The sequence below is a fragment of the Loxodonta africana genome, chromosome 10 (genome assembly GCF_030014295.1).
Source record: "Loxodonta africana isolate mLoxAfr1 chromosome 10, mLoxAfr1.hap2, whole genome shotgun sequence".
Lineage (NCBI taxonomy): Eukaryota > Metazoa > Chordata > Mammalia > Proboscidea > Elephantidae > Loxodonta > Loxodonta africana.
In genome coordinates, this window is record NC_087351.1 from 7,214,513 (window position 1) to 7,235,623 (window position 21,111).

Below are 21,111 nucleotides of genomic sequence, written 5' to 3' on the forward strand. Positions count from 1 at the left end.
ATTCCTTTTAAATAAGAATATCATAAAAGTCATTTGACCCTTCCACATGGAAGAATAGAGGTGGCCCCCTCCCAGAAATAAATAAAAATAACTTTTTTGAATATCTACTATCAGCCTTGCATTTTTCCAAACTTTTATGTCTATTATTGTATTTAATTCTCACAATAAGCCTAAGAGAAAGTCCCTACTATTCCCACTGGTTCTGAATCAGTCCCTAATTGTTCATGAGAAGTTGCTAGTTAAGCTTCTTTTCAGTTACTCAGTAATTATTCATTAAGCATCTGTTGTAGGCCACGTGCAAGACAGACATGGTCCCTGCACCGTTGGAAATGAAAGATGGTCCGAGAACATGGTTCTTGATGGGCAATACCTTCGTATCAGGTTTCTTACTGGGGAAGCTCTCTCCTTCCTAGTTCTTTATAAGGGCTCAGTTGGAAGAAACCAGGTTTGTGGGAAACTTCTAAAGAATGTATTATATGCAGCCCATTCTCCTTCCAGGTCCCAATCCCAGTGATCGGTACACCGTAGTTGCTGTCCATGAATCCTCCTTCTCCCTGCCCCTAACACATCTGTCAATCACTAAATCTGATAACTCTACTTTCTAAACATCTCTTGAATGAACTCACTCTTCTCCATACTCATTGCCACCACCATCTCTTGCCCAGAGGTCTGCCATAGCCTCTAACTTGTCCCTTGACATCTCTCCTGCCACTCTGCAACATGCTGTCCACCCAACAACCTGTATGACAAGTGAGCAGTTGAATATAAGAGTATGGAGCTCACAAGTACAGCCTGGTAGATGAGGGGCCAGCAAATGAATCTCAAATAGGGTTACTGAAGTAGGAGAAAAATTAGAGAAATGCGCTATTACCAGAGTAGAAAGGTGGGAGGTTCTCAAGGAGGGAGTGGTCAGAAGGGTATATGGAGGTTAAGATGAAGTACAAAAACAGTCCATTATATTTGGCAGTACAGAGCATGGGAGACTTAATAGGAGCAGTCTCAATGGAGGCCTGTGGGTAGAAGTAAGATTGGAGTAAACTATTTGTAGGGTAATGCTATTCAGCTATATGCATCCCCTCCCTAATGGAATCAGCTTTGCTTTTCCCCGAAGCATGCTGAGGATGAATTTGGGAGGGACTCAGGCTAAGATATGAGGCCAGGAGTGGCATGACTGGGCCAGCAGCCAAGGCCAAAGAATGCCTTAGAAGAATGCCTTAGAAGAATGCCTTAGCAACAAGGAAAACATCTGGGCCTGGACATGAAGTCCCTGGGAACACTGACTGCCCAAGGACGTGGGAGAAAACGATGAGCCTTGGTCCCAGCTGCAATGGTACATAAGCTTGGTTCCCTTGCTAGGTGGTTGCGGAAAATACTCCAGCCGGCTACCACTGGAGAGCAGCTGCTTGCCAGTGTCAGTAAGTTTCCCTGAACATATGCATCTGGAAGGGCTATGTGTCAGTTCTTCGGATTATCTGCCAGGAGGCACTTTCCTTGCTGGGGCTGTCCCCTGGCACTATTGAAAAGAAAGAAGTAGAAAATTTTTACTGCGTGTGGGAGAGAAATTGGATAGTAGCTGGAGGGGGATATCGGAGGAGGGATTTGTTTTTACCATGGAAAATTCTGTAGCATGTTTGTGCATTGATGAGAATGAGCCAATATGAGAAAAAAATTGATAATGCAGCAAACAGAGGGCAGCCCTTTAGGTGGTGCTGGGGAACCAGGGCTCCAGAGCTCCAGAAGGGAAATGGTCTTTGTTGGAGGAGCTCGGCTTCCTCCATTGAAACAGGGGAAACAGAAAAGATGGATATAGATCTAGGAGATCAACGGATTTTGTGGGCACAGAGATGAACACATTCTGGTCTGATGGTTTCTGTTTATTTAATCAGGTTTGAAGGAGGTTTGATGAGACCATTGTTATTGTTACTGTTGTGTGTTGTCGAGTTGATTCCAACTCGTGTCAACCCCATGTGACAGAGCAGCATTGCCCCATAGGGTTTCCTAGGCTGTAACCTTTTTTGGAACAGATCACAGGTCTTTTCTCCTGTGGGGCCACTGGTGGGTTTGAACTCCCAACCTTTTGGTTAGCTACTGAGCATTTAGCCTGTGCACCACCAGGGCTCGTTTGAGGAGACTGTAAAAGTTTTAATCACTTACAAGGGCAACACGGGAGAAGTGTTGAGTGTTTTGTTCAGGTTTTTGATGGTGCTTTGAAAGTGAAGCTGGTCAGCCATGTGTGTAAGTGTGTGTGTTTCCCAGTAATACTCAGTTTTTCAAATACAAGTATGGATAAGCTGGACTCAGCCAGGCTTGGCTTTCTTTTAGGCAAGTATGACAGAAGAGAGAGGTTAAAGCAGGAGAGGAAATATTCAAGGAGATGATTATAACATAGGCCATATAATCAAAGCAAAGGAGGAAAATCAAAGATAAGAAGGGCCTGGTGGATAATGAGAAAATGGTTGATAGTTTGGAGACATCTGTGAGGCTAAAATATTGTGTTGCAGAGCTGGAACTAGGAGAGGAGGTGTTGGTCAGAGGTTGGTTTGTCTGAAACAATTTTTTGGGTTGGTGCCAATTCCAGTAATAACTTGGTAAACACACACACGCACAAACCAGTTGTTGAGTCGACTCCAACTCATGGCGACCCATGTGTGTCAGAATAGAATTGTGCTCCATAGCGTTTTCAACAGCTGATTTTTCAGAAGTAGATCATTGGGCCTTTCTTCTGAGGCACCTCTAGCTGGACTTGAGCTTCCAACCTTTTGGTCAGCAGCCAAGCTTTTCACCTTTTTGCACTACCTAGGGTCTCCAAATAACAAGGCAGTTTCTGATAATAAGAATGGATGGTTGGAATGAAGTGGAGGAAAATTCCCGTGGGAATGAGAAGGCCAAGGAGCTGAAAATCCCGGGTTTAGGTGTCCCCCCATTGTGCACATCTCAATGTTTTGTAGCTGTTGGTCTGTATTTTCAATGAGTCTGCTAGCCTGGGAAAGAAGGGTCTCCAATGCCCTGCACAGAGCCTGACTCACACGGACACTCAATAAATATTTACTGACGGAAAAAATAAATCCATTCTTCCAGAATTCTAAAAGTTACTCCTGAGTTGAGAGCTGCACCCTAGGCCCCTGCTGTCCGGACTCTGATGGGCCACCTTTGTGAACTGCCTCGTGAGTAATGACATTCCCTGCTCCTGCAGGACGCTGTAAGTAGCCTCCTGGCTAACTCTCTGTGCCATTTAACACAGGCACTTGCTGAAGAAGTAGTCCACTCTCACACAGTTCTCCTGTCATTAGTGCCCACGGAGAGCCTCCTAAGTGAACTGAGACATTTCTGTGAGCCTCGTAAGCAAACGTATTTTCCTCTTTGTTTTGCCGTGAGAGTCAGATTTGTAGCTCTGACACAACTTGAGCAATTATGCAGGAAAATGTGCTTCCTATTTCTCAGGAATAATTTCACCCTTGACTTTATTTGACTTCCTTATCCTGATTTTCTCCTCTTAGCGATTTCTTCTTCTGTTTCCTATTTTCTTCTTGAATCTTACCCTTGATTTTTAATGGTAAAATGTTTCCTTAAGGTTCAGCTGGATTGAATTTTCTCTTGATTGTTTCCGTTGGTTCAACTGGCTGGTGATTATCTGAGGAGCAAGCCTTTGTTTTACAAACTACGGTAGTGAAGATTCAGATTGTGACTGTTTGTAAGCATCATGCATTTCTGAGAGTTAATTCAGCTACTTTTTTGAATTAAGCTTAGAATTTCAACAACGTATAATGTTCAACATAATTAATATTGAGCCCAGAAGTGCTTAGAAGTAAAAACTTTTCTGAGCATTTGTTAATTTAATCAAAGACCCTTATCTGAGCCTTTATTAATTTAATAAAAAAATTAATGAGTTTTTGTGTATTTATTTGCTTAATCAAATGATTTAAGAAGTATAAAAACAAGGAATCAAGAGTGAGAACTATGGGAACATTATAAGAAATACAAATCCTAACAAAGTAGAGATTGGGATGACATATATGGCCAGAGGCCACGGCAGAAAAAGGAGAATGGCTGGAAACGAGACTGCAAGGGGAATTCTGGTTCCTGGGTGGCACAAACGGTTAAGCCTTTGACTACTAGCTGAAAGATTGGTGGTTCGAACACACCCAGAAGCATCTCGGAAAATAGGCCTGGCAATCTGCTTCCGAAAGGTCACAGCCTTGAAAACCCTATGGAGAAGTTCTACTCTGCAGTACATGGGGTCTCCATGAGTTGGAATTGACTTGACAGCAACCAACAACAACAACCATATAGGAATACCAGACACAAACATCTACACGCTAAAAAAACATAAAAAAAAAAAAAAAAGGAAAAAACAGAGGAAATGTGTTACAACTGTGAGCTCTGTAACAGGTGACTTTGGAGAGTCATTAAATATGCTGAATAAATATATGAAACAGTCTCCTGACAGAAAAGTTTATTTCAAACCACTAGTTGAGATGACTACTGTATTTTCTGAGGACTGTTTTCAGCAGACGGAAACGGGCAGCGCACAGGAGGGGAGCTGTAGGTGAGTACAGCTCAGCACCAGCACACACCTCTGCAGTGTGCTCAGGGGCACTCTCCGCCTCTGTCACCACACTGTGATCACTGGACTCACTGAGTGCTTTATATGTGAAGGGACTGAGATTGTAAATCGTGTTTGCCATGAAATACATCAATAATAAATAAAACACACATTAAAATTTTGTCAACAGCTGTAAAACTCTTCTAGAATGGTTTAAGTTACGTTGATGCAGCTAGTTTTACATATTTTTATAAGCCACCTCAAATACTTTCTTGGGGAAAGCTGGGTTATTCATTAAAGAACATAAAACAAGACTACACGGAGTCATATTTTCACTATTGGGTTTCAAAATGACTCTGGTAATGGGAATGTTTATTACTGGTATTACTGGAACCACTAGCTACTGTGTGCTTCTAACATGCTAAGAAACATACTAAACATTTTTTGTGTATCATTCATTTAAGTCTTTTAGCTATCTGATGATATTGCCATTCACTCATTTAACAAATATTTATTGAATTCCTAATACGTGCTGGCTGCTCTCTTAAGGGCCGGGGATACAGGAGTGGGTGAGACAAAGACCTCGCTTTCTTGGCACTTACCTATTAACGGGGACGATAAACAAACAACATAATAGAATATCGGCAGTGATGAAAGCTGGGAGGAAAAGTAAAGCCAGGCGAGGGGATGGGGAGTGGCAGGAAGTGCCATTTTAGACAGGGTGGTCTAGGCGTGCCTCCACAAGGAGGTGACATTTCGGAAGAAACTTGTATACAGTGAGAAGGAGAGACATTTTATAAAAGACATAACAGAAATTCAAGAAAACTTAAGCAACTAGCCAAGGATGTGAGTTGAGGTATATGTGAGCGAGTCGCTGCAGCTTTTGGGGAAGTCCCAGAGGGACTCAAAAGAATTGCAGCCTGTTCATTTATCTACTCACTTATAAATTTATCAAGTACTTATTAAGCACCTTCAATATACATGGCACAGTTCTAACTAGGAAATTCAGAGAGCACAAAGTGTCAAGGGAGAGATAGATACGAAGGAGATCATTGCACTCAGTGCTGTAAGTGTTGTGAAAGAGGCATAACCATGGTGATGTGGCAGAAACAGAGAGTGACTCTTGGGGTAGTCAAAAAGTCTTCCCAGAGAAGGTGCTACTTTCCAAGGGAGAAAGAAAAGAATATTATCCCAAGAAGGGATTGTATATTCAAAGGCATAACCCACCACCCATTGGCATAGAATTCAGAAATGCCCTGGCTCGTGAAAAAGTACAGCTGACGTGAATATGCCCCTGACGGTAACTGGGGAAGTATGGCTGGCGAGAAGGAGCTCTGGTGGCTTAGCAGTTAAGCGCTTAGTTGCTAACCGAACGGTTGGTGATTCTAACCCACCAGCCACTCTGCCGAAGAAAGATGTGGCAGTTGGCTTCCATAAATGTTACAGCCTTAGAAGCCCTATGGGACAGTTCTATTTCATGCTACAGCATCGCTATGACTCAAAATTGACTTGATGGCAAGGGAAAAAAAATGGCTACCGAGGAGGCTTGCCTAGACCAAGGGGCTCCAAAGCTGGTGGGCCTGGGCCTTTTCCTCTCTCTCTGTGGAGTGGAACCATAGGGTTCTGGAAGAAGGGACACAAGAGAGCCTCTAATTGATGAAGAAACTGACACTCAGATGACAATTTGATTGAACCATATTTTTTAAAAAAGTAGAACATGATTTAAGAGTTATTGCCAAATGAGAATTTCCTGAGTGTTGTTATTTATTTATTTGCTTGTCTATTGATTGACTGGTTGATTGATTGATGGGTGGAACCCTGGGTTTATTATTTATCATTGTAAGCATTTTGTTTCATACGTTTGCTTGTCCGCAGGATGACAGACAATGTAAGGGCTTCAGAATCTTAGCAGCCATAAACAGAAAGGTCATAAGGGTCAGTCACTGCATTTACTGCCCTGTGTAAAGATGGATGCTTGGACACTCACCTCCACCAGGCAGGTGGGACTGTAAATTGAAACAGCTTTTCTGAAGGCAGCTTGGCTATGTACATCAAAAGAACCCATGAACTAGGAACAGCTCTGACCTCAAATTCCTTCTAAGAAATTTGTTCTGAAGGAATGGCCAGAAATGCATTTAGAACATATCACATCATTATAGTGTTATTTGTTGTTGTTTCTAGGTGCCATCCACTTGGTTCTGACTCACAGCGACCCCATGTACAACACAATGAAACACTGCTCAAGCCTGTGCCATTCTCACACTCTTTCCCTATGATTGAGCCCATTGTTGCAGCCACTGTGTCAGTCTGTCTCATTGAGGGTCTTCCTCTTTTTCACTGACCCTCAACTTTACCAAGCATGATGTCCTTCTCCAGGGACTGATCCCTCCTGATAACACAGCCAAAGTATGTGAGAAGAAGTCTCGCCATTCATACTTCTAAGGAACATTCTGGCTGTACTTCTTCCAAGACAGATTTGTTTGTTCTTTTGGCAGTTCGTGGTCTATTCAATATTCTTAGCCAACACCATAATTCAAAGGCATCAATTCTTCCTTGGTCTTCCTTATTCGTTGTCCAGCTTTCAGATGCGTATGAAGTGATTGAAAACACCAAGGCTTGGGTCAGGCTCACCTTAGTCCTCAAAATGACATCTTTGGTTTTTAACCCTTTAAAGAGGTCTTTTGCAGAAGATTTGCCCAATGCAACGTGGCTATTGATTTCTTGACTGCTGCTTCTATGGGTGTTCATTGTGGATCCAAGTAAAATGAAATCTTTGACAATTTCAGTCTTTTCTCCGTTTATCATGATGTGGCTAATTGGTCCAGTTGTGAGGATTTTTGTTTTCTTTATGTTGAGGTGTAATTCATACTAAAGGCTGTAGACTTAGGTCTTCATCAGCAAGTGCTTCAAGTCCTTTTTGCTTCCATCAAGCAAAGTTGTGTCATCTGCATACAGAAGGTTGTTAATGAGCCTTCCTTTAATCCTGATGCCTTGTTCTTTTTCATACAGCCCCAGGTTCTTAGATTATTTACTTACTATACAAATTGAATAAGTATGGTGAAATGATACAACACACACCTTTCCTGTTTCTAAACCACACAGTACCCCTGTCTGAACGACTGCCTCTTGGTCTACTTACAGGTTCTGCATGAGCACAATCAAGTGTTCTAGAATTCCTGTTCTGTGCAGTGTTATCCATAACTTGTTATGATCCACACAGTCCAATGCCTTTACATAGTCAGTAAAACACCGGTGAACATCTTTCTGGTTTCTCTGATTTCAGCCAAGATCTATCTGACATCAGCAGTGATACCCCTGGTCCCATGTCCTCTTCTGAATCTGGCTTGAATTTTGGACAACTCCCCATCAATATACTGCTGGAATTGTTTTTGAGTTATCTTCAGCAAAATTTTACTTGTGTATAATATTGATGATATTGTTCAATAATTTCCACATTCTTATTGGATCACGTTTCTTTGGAATGGGCACAAATATGGATATCTTCCAGTCAGTTGGCCAGGTAGCTGTCTTCCAAATTCTTGGCATAGATGAGTGAGCACTTCCAGTGCTGCCTGAGTTTGTTGCAACATTTCACTTGGTATTCTTTCAATTCCTGGAGGCTTGTTTTTTGCCAATGCCTTCAGTGCACCTTGGACTCCTTCCTTCAAAACTATTGATTCTCGGTCATATGCTACCTCCTGAAATGGTTGAATATCGACTAATCCTTTTTGGTACAGTGACTCTGTGTATTCCTTCCATCTTCTTTTTTTAATTTTCTTTCTATTTCTTATTGTGCTTTAAGTGAGAGTTTACAAATCAAGTCAGTCTCTCATACAAAAATTTATATACACCTTGCTATATACTCCTAGTTGCTCTCCTCCTGAGACATCACACTCCTCTTCCCCCTGTATTCCCCTGTCCATTCAGTCAGCTTCTGCCCACCTCTGCTTTCTCATCTCCCCTCTAGACAGGAGCTGCCCACACAGTCTCATGTGTCTGCTTGAGCCAAGAAGTTCATTCCTCACCAGTATCATTTTCTTTCTTATAGTCCAGTCCAATCCCTGTCTGAAGAGTTGGCTTTGGGAATGGTTCCTGTCTTGGGCTAATAGAAGGTCTGGGGACCATGACCTTCAGGGTCCTTCTAGTCTCAGTCAGACCATTAAGTACAGTCTTTTTAGGAGAATTTGAGGCCTGCATCCCACTGCTCTCCTGCTCCATTAGGGATTTTCTGTTGTGTTTCCTGTCAGGGCAGTCAACCGTTGTAGCCTGGCACCATCTAGTTCTTCTGGTCTCAGGCTGATGTAGTCTCTGATATATGTGGCCCTTTCTGCCTCTTGGGCTCATAATTATCTCGCATCTTTGGTGTTCTTCATTCTCCTTTGCTCCACGTGGGTTGAGACCAATGATGCATCTTAGATGGCTGCTTGCTAGTGTGTCACTCACCAAAGTGGGATGCAGAATGTTTTCTTCATAGATTTTATTATGCCAATTGATCTAAATGTTCCCTGAAACCATGGTCCCCCAACTCCCACCCCTGCTACTCTAGCCTTTGAAGCATTTGGGTTATTCAGGAAACTTCTTTGCTTTTGGTTTAGTCCAGTTATGCTGACCTTTCCTGTATTGTGTGTTGTCTTTCCCTTCACCTAAACTAGTTCTTTAGTGCATACCCCTCTTTCTCCTTCCCTCCCCACCCTCCTAACAATCAAACAATATTTTCTTCTCTGTTTCAACTATTTCTTGAGTTCTTATAACAGTGGTCTCACACAATATTTATCCTTTCGCAACTGACTAATTTCACTCAGCATAACGCCTTCCAGATTCCTCCATGTTGTGAAATATTTCACAGATTCATCATTGTTCTTTATCGATGCTTAGTATTCCATTGTGTGAATATACCATAATTTATTTATCCATTCATCCATTGATGGGCACCTTGGTTGCTTCCATCTTTCTACTATTGTAAACAGTGCTGCAATGCACATAGGTGTGTATATATTTGTTTGTATAAAGGTTCTTATTTCACTAGGATATATCCCAAGGAGTGGGATTGCTGGATCATATGGTAGTTCTATTTCTAGCTTTTTAAGGAAGCACCAAATTGATTTCCAAAGTGGTTGTACCATTTTTCATTCCCACCAGCACTGTATGAGTGTTCAGTCTCTCCACAACCTCTCCGACATTTATTATACGGTGCTTCTTGGATTAATGCCAGCCTTGTTGGAGTGAGATGGAATCTCTTTGTAGTTTGGTTTAGTATTTCTCTAATGGCTAAATGATCGAGAGCATTTCCTCATGTATCTGTTAGCTGCCTGCATGTCTTCTTTAGTGAAGTCTCGGTTCATATCCTTTGCCCATTTTTTAATTGGGTTATTTGTCTTTTTGTAGTTGAGTTTTTGCAGTATCATGTAGATTTTAGAGATCAGATGCTGATCGGAAATGTCATAGCTAACTTTTTCCCAGTCTGTAGGTAATCTTTGTACTTTTTTGGTGAAGCCCTTGGATGAGCACAGGTGTTTGATTTTTAGGAGCTCCCAGTTATCTGGTTTCTCTTCTGGTGTCTCTGCATTGTTAGTAACGTTTTGTATACTGTTTGTATTAGGGCTTCTAGCATTGTCCCTATTTTTTCTTCCATGATCTTTATCGTTGCCAATTTTATATTTAGGTCTTTGATCCATTTTGAGTTAGTTTTTGTGCTTGGTGTGAGGTATAGGTCTGTTTCATTTTTTTTGGTTGAGGGTTATCCAGTTATGTTAGCACCATTTGATAAAGAGGCTGTCTTTTCCCCATTTAACTGACTCTGGGCCTTTGTCAAATATCAGCTGCTCATATGTGGATGGTTTTATGTCTGGATTCTCAGTTCTGTTCCACTGGTCTATGTATCTGTTGTTGTACCAGTACCAGGCTGTTTTGACTATTGTAGCAGTATAATATGTTCTAAAATCAGGTACTGTGACATCTCCCACTTTGTTCTTGTTTTTCAGTAATGCTTTACTTATTCAGGGCCTCTTTCCTTTCCATATGAAGTTGGTGATTTGTTTCTCCACCTCATTAAAGAATGTTGTTGGAATTTGGATCAGAATTGTATTGCACCTATAGATCACTTTCGGTAGAATAGACATTTTTACAATGTTGAGTCTTCCTATCCATGAGCAAGGTAGGTTTTTCCACTTATATAGGTCTCTTTTGGTTTCTTGCAGTAGTGTCTTGTAGTTTTCTTTGTATAGGTCTTTTACATCTCTGGTAAGATTTATTCCTATTTTATCTTCTTGGGGGCTACTGTAAATGGTATTGATTTGGTGATTCCCTCTTCTGTTCTTTTTGTTGTAGAGGAATTCAACTGATTTTCGTATGTTTGTCTTGTATCAGAAACCCTGGTGGCATAGTGGTTAAGTGCTACGGCTGCTAACCGAGAGGTCAGCAGTTCGAATCCACCAGGTGCTCCTTGGAAACTCTATGGGACAGTTCTACTCTGTTCTATAGGGTCGCTATGAGTCGGAATTGACTCGACGGCAGTGGGTAAGGTAAGGTAAGGTGTCTTGTATCCTGGTACTCTGCTGAACTCTTTATTAGTTTCAGTAGTTTTCTTTAGGGTATTCTGTGTATAAGATCATGTCTTCTGCAAATAGGGATACTTTTACTTCTTCCTTACCAATTTGGATGCCCTTTATTTCTTTGTCTAGCCTAATTGCTCTGGCTAGGACCTCCAGCACAATGTTGAATAAGAGTGGTGATAAAGGGCATCCTTGTCTGGTTGCCATTCTCAAGGGGAATGCTTTTAGATTCTCTCCATTTAGGATGATGTTAGCTGTTGGCTTTGTATAAATGCCCTTCATTGTGTTAAGGAATTTTCTTTCTATTCCTATTTTGCTGAGAGTTTTTATCATGCATGTGTGTTGGACTTTGTCAAATGCCTTTTCTGCATCAATTGATTAGATCATGTGGTCCTTGTATTTTGTTTTATTTATATGATGGATTACATTAATTGTTTTTCTAATGTTGAACCCTCTCTGCATTCCTGGTATGAATCCCACTTGGTCATGGTGATTATTTTTTAATATGTTGTTGAATTCTGTTGGCTAGAATTTTGTTAAAGATTTTTGCATCTAAGTTCATGAGGGGTATAGGTCTGTAATTTTCTTTTTTTGTGGTATATTTACCTGGTTTTGGTATAAGGGATATGCTGGCTTCATAGAATGAGTTTGGGAGTATTCCATCCTTTTCTATTCTCTGAAATAATGTTAGTAGTATTGGTGTAGAACTCTCCAGTGAAGCTGTCTGGGCTAGGAACTTTTTTGGTTGTTGTTGTGAGTTTTTAAATTACCTTTTCCATCTCTTCTTTTGTTACAGGTTTATTTGGTTTTTCTGCCTCTGTGTTAGTTTAGGTAGGTAGTGTGTTTCTAGAAACTTGTCCATTTCCTGTAGGTTTTCAAATTTGTTAGAGTACAATTTTTCGTAGTATTCTGTTATGATTCTTTTAATTTCAATTGGGTTTGTTGTGACACAACCCATCTCATTTCTTATTCAGGTTATTTGCTTTGTCTCCAGTTTTTGTTTAGTCAGTCTGGCCAATGGTTTATTGATTTTGTTAATCTTTTCAAAGAACCAGCTTTTGGTCTTGTTAACTCTTTAAATTGTTTTTCTATTCTCTATTTCATTTAATTCTGCTCTAATTTTTATTATTTGCTTTCTTCTGGTGCCTAAGGGTTTCTTCTGTTGCTCTTTTATTTGTTCAAGTTGTAGGGATAATTCTTTGATTTTGGCCCTTTCTTCTTTTTGTATGTGTGCATTTATTGATACAAATTGACCTCTGAGCACTGCTTTAGAAGTGCTATAGAAGATATCCTTAATGTCTTCTATAACCCAGTTGTTTTTGAGCAGGGTATTGTTCAGCTTCCAAGTGTTTGACTTCTTTTTCCTGCTTTTTCTGCTATTGATTTCTACTTTTATGGCCTTCTGGCCAGAAAAGATGCTTGCGATATTTTGATGTTTTGAATTCTGTTAAGTCTTGCTTTATAACCTAATACATGGTCTATTCTAGAGAATGTTCCATGTGTACTGGAAAAGAAATAATTGGCTACTGTTGGATGGAGTGCTCTATATGTCTATGAGGTCAAGTTGGTTGATTGTGGCATTTGGATCTTCGGTGTCTTTATTGAGCTTCTTTCTGGATGTTCTGTCCTTCACCAAAAGTGGCGTGTTGAAGTCTCCTACTATAATTGTGGAGCTGTCTATCTCACTTTTCATTGCTGTTAGAGTTTGTTTTATGTATCTTGCAGCCCTGTCATTGGGTGCATAAATATTTAATATGGTTATATCCTCCTGGTATATTGTCCCTTTAATCATCATATAGTGTACTTCCTTATCCTTTGTGGTGGATTTGACTTTAAAGTTTATTTTGTCAGAAATTAATATTACCCCTCCTGCTCTTTTTTGATGGTTGTTTGCTTGATATTTTTTTTTTTCATCCTTTCAGTTTTAGTTTGTTTGTGTCTTCAAGTCTAATGTGTGTCTCTTGTAGGATTTTTTTTTTTAATCCATTCTGCCACTCTCTGTCTTTTTATTGGTGCATTTTGTCCATTTATATCCAGTGTAATTATAGATAGGTATGAATTTATTGCTGTCGTTTAGATGTCTTTTTTTGTGTGTTGTTGACAATTTCTTTTTCTCAATTTTTTTTGTGCTGAGTAGCTTATCTTTATATATTGTCTTTTTGTCTTATTCGTTGTTGATTTTGTTTTCGCTGAGTTTTTTTTTTCTTGTATTTTATTTTGATGAGTAGGATTGTTAGGCTCATTTGTGGTGACCTCAATATTTACTCATTTTTCTAAGTTTCAACCTAATTTTTATTTCTTTCTATCACCTTGACTTCCTCTCCATATGAAAGATCTATGACTACATTTTTTAGTCCTTCTTTATTGTTTTAATATTGTCTTGTTTTACCTAATGACATTGCTGTTTCCGTGTTTTGAGCTTTTTTTTTTTTTTTTTTGTCTTGATTTATTTTTGTGTTTTGTCTGTTGGGGTTGACATCTGGTTGCTGTGTCCTGTGTTCTAATCTTGGGATGATATCTGATATTACTGATTTTCTAATCAGGGAACTCCCTTTAGTATTTCTTGTAGTTTTGATTCGGTTTTTACAAATTCCCTAAACTTCTGTTTATCTGGAAATGTCCTAATTTCACCTTCATATTTGAGAGACAGTTTTGCTGGATATATCATTCTTGGCTAGCAATTTTTTTCACTTCAGTGCTTTATATAAATCATCCCATGCCTTCTTGCCTGGAAGGTTTCTGCCGAGTAGTCCGAGCTTATTCCTATCGACTCTCCTTTTTAGGTGACTTTTTGTTTATCCCTAGCCACTCTTAAAATTCTCTCTTTATCTTTAGTTTTGGCTAGTTTGACTACAATATGTCTTGGTGACTTTCTTTTGAGATCTAACTTATGTGGAGTTTGATGAGCATCTTGGATCGATATCTTCTCATGTTTCACAATATCAGGGAAGTTTTCTACCAAAAAATCTTCAACAATTCTCTCTGTATTTTCTGTTCATCCCTCCCTATTCTGGTACTCCAATCACTTGTAGGTTATTTCTCTTGATAGAGTCCCACATGATTCTTAATGTTTCTTCATTTTTTAAAATTCTTTTATCTGATTTTTCTTCAGATATATTGGTGCCAAGTGTTTTATCTTCAATCTCACTATCTCTGGCTTCCACTTTCTCAATTCTACTCCTCTCTATTGAGTTGACTAATTCTGCAATTTAATGTTAATCTTCTGAATTTCTGAAGGCTTTCTCTCTATGGATTCTTGCAGCCTATTAAATTTCTCATTATGCTCTTGAATGACCTTTTCAACTTCTTCAACTGCTTTATTTGTGTGTTCCTTGACTTGTTCTGCATATTGCCTAATCTCCTTCCTAATCTCGTTCCTGATGCCTTGAAGAATTCTGTATATTGACCTTTTGTATTCTGGATCTGGTAATTCCAGGAAGACACCTTCATCTGGAAGATTCCTTGAGTCTTTGTTCTGTGAGCTTTTTGAGGTGATCATGGTCTGCTTCTTTATGTGATTTGATATTGGGTGTTTTCTCCAAGCCATCTACAATTTATTGTATTAATTTATTTTATGTTTTCTTCCTGTATCCTAGCTTCTTGCTTTGTTTTGTTTTAATATGCCCAAATAGGTTGCTTAAGTGAGCTAGCCCGATTATTTTCACCTTTGAAGCTCTAATGTCCTGTCACCAGATGCCTAGAGTTCTTACCAGGTATATGAGCCTAGGAGTCCATTTATCTTTCTTTTATGGATTCAGCTCAGGTGTCCTGATAGCTGGTCATCAAGTGTGTACTACAGGCTCTGTCCTACAGCCTTCGAGGGGCAGGGGTGATTGGAGTAAGCACAGGTATCTGGTTGCAGCAGGGGGTCATGCTCTGAACAAGGCAGGGGGCTGACAACCACCCCCTCGAGTGTCTCTGAGGAAAGCACGTCACTGTTCCCTAGAGCACACAGGTGGGGGGGTTCTGCAGCTGGATTACAGGCACCCAGTGCTTTTGGTTGTAAGGACTGGGAGGTATCATGTATTCTTGGGCCCCTGTTGTGAGTGTCTAGGTGATATGGATGGAGCCACCAGTCCTTAGGCCTCTGATGTGGGTAGGTGAAGACCCTGTTTAATAGGCAAAGCAATGTCAAACATCAAAAATCCACCTTTGCACTGCACAGCTGAAACAGTTGCAGTCTGCCAACAAGGGCCTATTCTCCCTAAATGGGCCCACACAGGCTCATGCAGGAGTGAAAGATATTCAAAGCCTGCGGCCCATTTGTGCCTGGACGGGAGCCGCTTCTCTCCTGAGCTTCCCAGGTTAGTGGAGCTAGCAGAATATCTTTTCTGCCAATTGTGAATTTATTCCTTCTCCAAGCTGGGAGAATGGCTTAGAGTGCACAGCAGGACCTATTTCAGGCCCAGGGAAACCAACAGTCACTGAAGCCCACTTGGGGGCTAGGGGCATGGTAAAATAAATGCAAGTACTTAGCTTTTTCTGAGAGTGCCATTCTTCTCTGGTTCTGGAGGGGCATGAGCAGACTGTGTGGCTCGCTGTTTCTCCCTGAGGAAACCACGTCCCGGACACTACCCCCAGCTCTGCCGCAGTCACTACAGGGAATCCTGCCTGAAGTGAACTGGTCTGCAACTCCTCCCTGCTTCTGAAATGTCTCTCCTTCCCCCTGCCTAACAGTCTGTTTTCTAACTTTGCCTTTGATGCTCAGGGCTCCTAGCTTCTCATAGATATAATCATTTCACTTGTTTTTTCCAGCCTTTGTTGTAAAAGGGATCACTGGAAGCTTCTGACTACTCCACCATCTTGGCCCCGCCTCCCTTCCATCTTTGGATGCTTCTTTCATTGTTCAATATTTTGTCCATAGAATCCTTCAGTATTGCAAGTCTAGGCTTAAATTTTTCTTTAAGTATTTCAGCTTGAGAAATGCCAAGCATGAGCTTTCCTTTTGGTTTTCTAAATCCAGGCCTTTGCTCATTTCATTATGATACTTTAGTTTGTCTTCTTGAGCCGCCCTTTGACATCTTCTGTTGAGTTCTTTTACTTCATCACTTCTTCCTTTCTCTTTAGCTACTCTGTTCAGGAGCAAGTTTTCAAGTCTCTTCTGACATCCATTTTGGTCTTTTCTCTCCTATCTTTTCAATGACCTTTTGCTTTCTTCATGTATGATGTCCTTGATGTCATCTGACAATTCGTCTGGTCTTTGGTCATTAGTGTTGAGTCGTATCAAATCAATTCTTGATATAGTCTGTAAATTCAGGTCGGATATACTCAAGGTTGTACTTTTGCTGTCGTGGACTTGTTTTTATTTTCTTCAACATCAACTTGAACTTGCATATTAGCAATTGATGGCCTATTACACAGTCAGCCCCTGGCCTTGTTCTAACTGATGATATTGAGCTTCTCCAGCATCTCTTTCCACAGATGTAGTTGATTTGATTCCTATGTTTTCCATCCAGTGAGGTTCAGGTGTACAGTCACCATTTATGTTGTTGAAAAAGGTATTTGTAATGAATAGTTCATTGGTCTTGCAAAATTCTGTCATGTGATGTCTGGCATAATTTTTATCACCAAGGCTATATTTTCCAAGTACCTATTCTTCCTTGTTTCCAGCTTTCACATTCTAATTACCAGTAATTATCAATCCATTTTGATTGCACGTTTGATCAATTTCAGACTGCAGAAGTTGGTAAAAATCTTTAATTTCCTTATCTTTGGCATTAGTGGTTGGTGTATAAGTTTGAATAATAGTCGTAATTACTGGAATTCCTTGTAGGCATATCACTGACAGCTTTGTACTTCAGGATAGATCTTGAAATGTTTCTTTTGATCATGAACGTGACACCATTCCTCTTAGCAATTTGTCATTTCCAACATAGTAGACCATGTGATTGTCTGATTCAAAACGGCCAATACTAATCCATCTCAGCTCACTAATGCGTGGGATATTGAACTGTATGTGTTCCATTTCGTTTTTGATGACTTCCAATTTTCCTAGATTCATACTTTATACATTCCGTGTTCCAATTATTAATTGGTGTTTGCAGCTGTTTCTTCTCATTTTTAGTTCTGCCATATCAATGAATGAAGGTCTCATTAAGGTTGACTCCACTTTGAGGAGGTAGCTCTTTCCCAGTCATATTTTGAGTACCTTTCAACCTGAGGGACTCATCTTTCAACACAGTATTTGACAATGTTCCTCTACTATTCGTAAGGTTTTCATTCGCCAATTTTTTTTAGAAGTAGTTTGTGAGGCCCTTCTTCTTAGTCTGTGTTAGTCTGGAGGCACTGCTGAAACCTGTCCACCGTGAGTAACCTTGTTGGTATTTGAAATATTGGTGACTTAGCTTGCAGAATCACAGCAACATGCAAGCCACCACAGTTCTGTAAAGTGACAGACAAGTGGTGGGTAGTATTCTTTACAATGTCTCAAAACTGAAGATAACATACACTGATTAATAAAATAATTATAGTACAATGGAGGGCTGTTATTTGTTTAATGGAAATATATTCCTAAGTGAAAAAATAGGCTACAAAATAACATGTACAATGACCTCATTCTTCTGCTAGCTAGATATAGATTCTACTTATGTGTGTATATTAAAAAAGTCTGAAAAAATATATACCAAAATGTTAATAGTGGTTATTATAGGATAATAGGGTTATGGGCAATTCTTAATTTCTACTATCGCCTTATCTACGAAATTTCTAGTTTTTTTTTAAATAATAAACATGTATTACTTGTTTACTTCGGCATATTATTATATATTATTTCACCACATGTCTACAGACTGGCTGGCTCCCTGTTTACCACACCTATTTAAGATTCTTCTGTTGTCCCATTCAGGACTGTTTAGCAAACAAGTAGCGAAAAAAGAAAAACATTGGGAACCACATATTATGTTTGGAAAACTCCTGCATCGCTGGGCCATGTCTGTGATGGGAAAGATGAGCTAGGTTTACCTTCAGTCCTTTTTGTGAAGCACAAGTCTTTAGATTAAATGTGGCTGGCCAACTTCCAGAATTTTCCTTTTCTCAGTAACAGAGCAGTATAACAAATAAATAAAAGTGTCTGTTAATTTTCAAATTTAAATCATCTATGCTGTGTAAAAGTCTCACTGGGACACCTGGGTTCCCTTTCCGAAAGCCATGTGATTATCATATTCTGCACATCTGGATGGCAGTAATTTGGGTTGGGTAAACTGGTCCTTTGAGGTGGAGAGACTTACCTGGTTTTGCCCATTATTTTGACTCTGTTGTTCAAGTAGGCCCACCCAAACCTGGCACCTATTTCTAACACTTTTTGAAAGTGTCTGTAGCTTGGGTTTTATAAAGACGGTGTAAATACTGGGGAGACTGAACCAGAGCAGCAGTTACCCTTCTCTGAGTAGAACTGCAGCCAGAAAAGAAGGGCATGCGATGGGTTCTGCCATCTTCTCTTTCTCCTCCTCACCAAGGAGTTTGGAGAGAGGTCTTTTCTAGACTAGTTCTGATGGAAACTGATGTCTTTTCTGAGTGCTATTATCAGACAAGGTTCCATTTGCCCTGAGATAAATGTATCTTGCTTATGCCTTTATTACAGAGTTTTTGTTTCCCGTAGAATAAAGGGTTGAGATATTGACTGTTGTGAATTTTCCCTTGTTTCTGATGAGGACCAAGGCTGTTTGTATTCCCTTACCTTGGGAACATTTTTTTTTTTTTAATTTTTGTCGTGTTTTAAGTGAAAGTTGACAAATCAAGTCAGTCTCTCACACGAAAACTTATATACACCTTGCTACGTACTCCCAATTACTCTCCCCTTAGTGAGGCAGCCCGCCCTCTCCCTCCATTTTCTCTTTTGGTGTCCCTTTCACCAGCTTCTAACCCCCTCTACCCTCTCATCTACCCTCCAGGCAGGAGATGCCAACATAGTTTCAAGTACCCACCTGATCCAAGAAGCTCACGCCTCACCAGCATCCCTCTGCAACCCATTGTCCAGTCCAATCCATGTCTGAGGAATTGGCTTCGGGAATGGTTCCTGTCCTGGGGCAACAGAAGGTCTGGGGGCCATGACCACCGGGGTCCTTCCAGTCTCAGTCAGACCATTAAGTATGGTGTTTTTTACGAGAATTTGGGGTCTGCATCCCACTGCTCTCCTAATCTCTCAGGGGTTCTCTGCTGTGTTCCCTGTCAGGGCAGTCATCGGTTGTGCCAGGCACCATCTAGTTCTTCTGGTCTCAGGATGATGTAGTCTCTGGTTTATGTTGCCCTTTCTGTCTCTTGGGCTCATAATTACCTTACATCCTTGGTGTTCTTCATTCTCCTTTGATCTAGGTGGGTTGAGACCAATTGAAGCATCTTAGATGGCTGCTTGCTAGCGTTTAACACCCCAGATGCCACTCTTCAAAGTGGGATGCAGAATGTTTTCTTAATAGACTTTATTATGCCAATTGACTTACATATCCCCTGAAACCATGGTCCCCAAACTCCTGCCCCTACTACACTGGCCTTTGAAGCATTCAGTTTATTCAGAAAACTTCTTTGCTTTTGGTTTAGTCCAGTTGTACTGACCTCGTTTGTATTTATTGTGTGTTGTCTTTCACTTCACCTAAAGTAGTCCCTATCTACCATCTAATTAGTGAATACACTTGGGAACTTTTGTAGGTCAGAGAAAGAAGCTGCTTGATAGTGAAAGTTCCTCTAGTGTTTTATAAAGCCTTGAACTCTTCTAAGAGATGGAGCTGGATGTTATGGAGAAGAGTGGTGAAGAGGGAACACCTTTAAGGACAAGCAGAGAGTGACAGAGCAGGGGTTACCAGACATTAAGAAGGATCTGAAAGCTGGCCAGTTGAGAGAACAGCAGGGACCCATGCCCTGCTCCCTAGCAGTGCCCTTGGAGGAACAAGACTTTCAAGAGTAAAAAGATGACTGGAGAACCTGGAAAGGATGGGGTAGACTTTCTGCTTTGGGGCAGTCAGTCTTCAAGGGACCATACAAACTTAAACCATGATGATAACAGAAGTAGCTAGTAGAGACCTGAGGGCTTGCCCTTTTTCAGGGTTCCTTGTGAACCTTCCAGATACTAGGACCTGGTATAAAATCTGAGAGATCGTATCTCTTCAGCCTGAATAATATGAGTTTTGAGGTAGATTTAAATTGAAGAAAAGAAAACTATGCCTCTGGCTTTGATGCCACTGGACCTAAGTTCATCAGATATGTTCTTAAAAAAATCACCAGGGATCTCAGGGCCTTCCTTACTCCTTGAGAAGATACCACACTGGCACTCACTATTCCGCCTGTGCGTAAGAGCAGTGTCATAGAAGTAGAGCAGAAAAGGAGGGAGTACAAAGAACCAATGTCTCTAGGTTGTTCATACATCAATTGACAGACACCAACATGGTGAAGCCCCGAGGCAGAATGAGGCAAAGAAATGTGGGGGATGTGGAGATCAACAGAAGATTGCTCTCCACGCATGGATCATTAATGAGGCAATGGAGAAACACAGAAGGTATTTGGGTAGAAAATGTCCCTGTCATGGATTGAATTACGTCCCCCCAAAATATCTGTAAACTTAGCGGGGCCATGAGTTCCAGTACCGTGTGATTGTCCACCATTTTATGTGATTTTCCTATACGTTGTCAATTCCTATCACTATGATGTTAATGAGACGGATTGGCAGCAGTTTTATTGATGAGATCTACATGATTAGATAGTGTCTTAAGCCAATCTCTTTTGAGATATACAAGAGAGGAGCGAGCAGAGAAAGGGACCTCATACCACTGAGAAAGCAGTGCTGGGAGCAGAGTGTGTCCTTTGAACCTGAGGTTCCTACGCAGAATAGCTCCTAGATCGAGGGAAGATTGATGACATGGACCTTCCTCCAGAGCTGACAGAGAAAGCCTTCCCCTGGAGCTGATGCCCTGAATTTGGGCCTATAGCCTACTAGACTGTGAGAGAAAAAATTTCTCTTTGTTAAAGGCATCCGCTTGTGGTATTTCTGTTATAGCAGCACTAGATAACAAAGACAGTCCCAGACTGCAA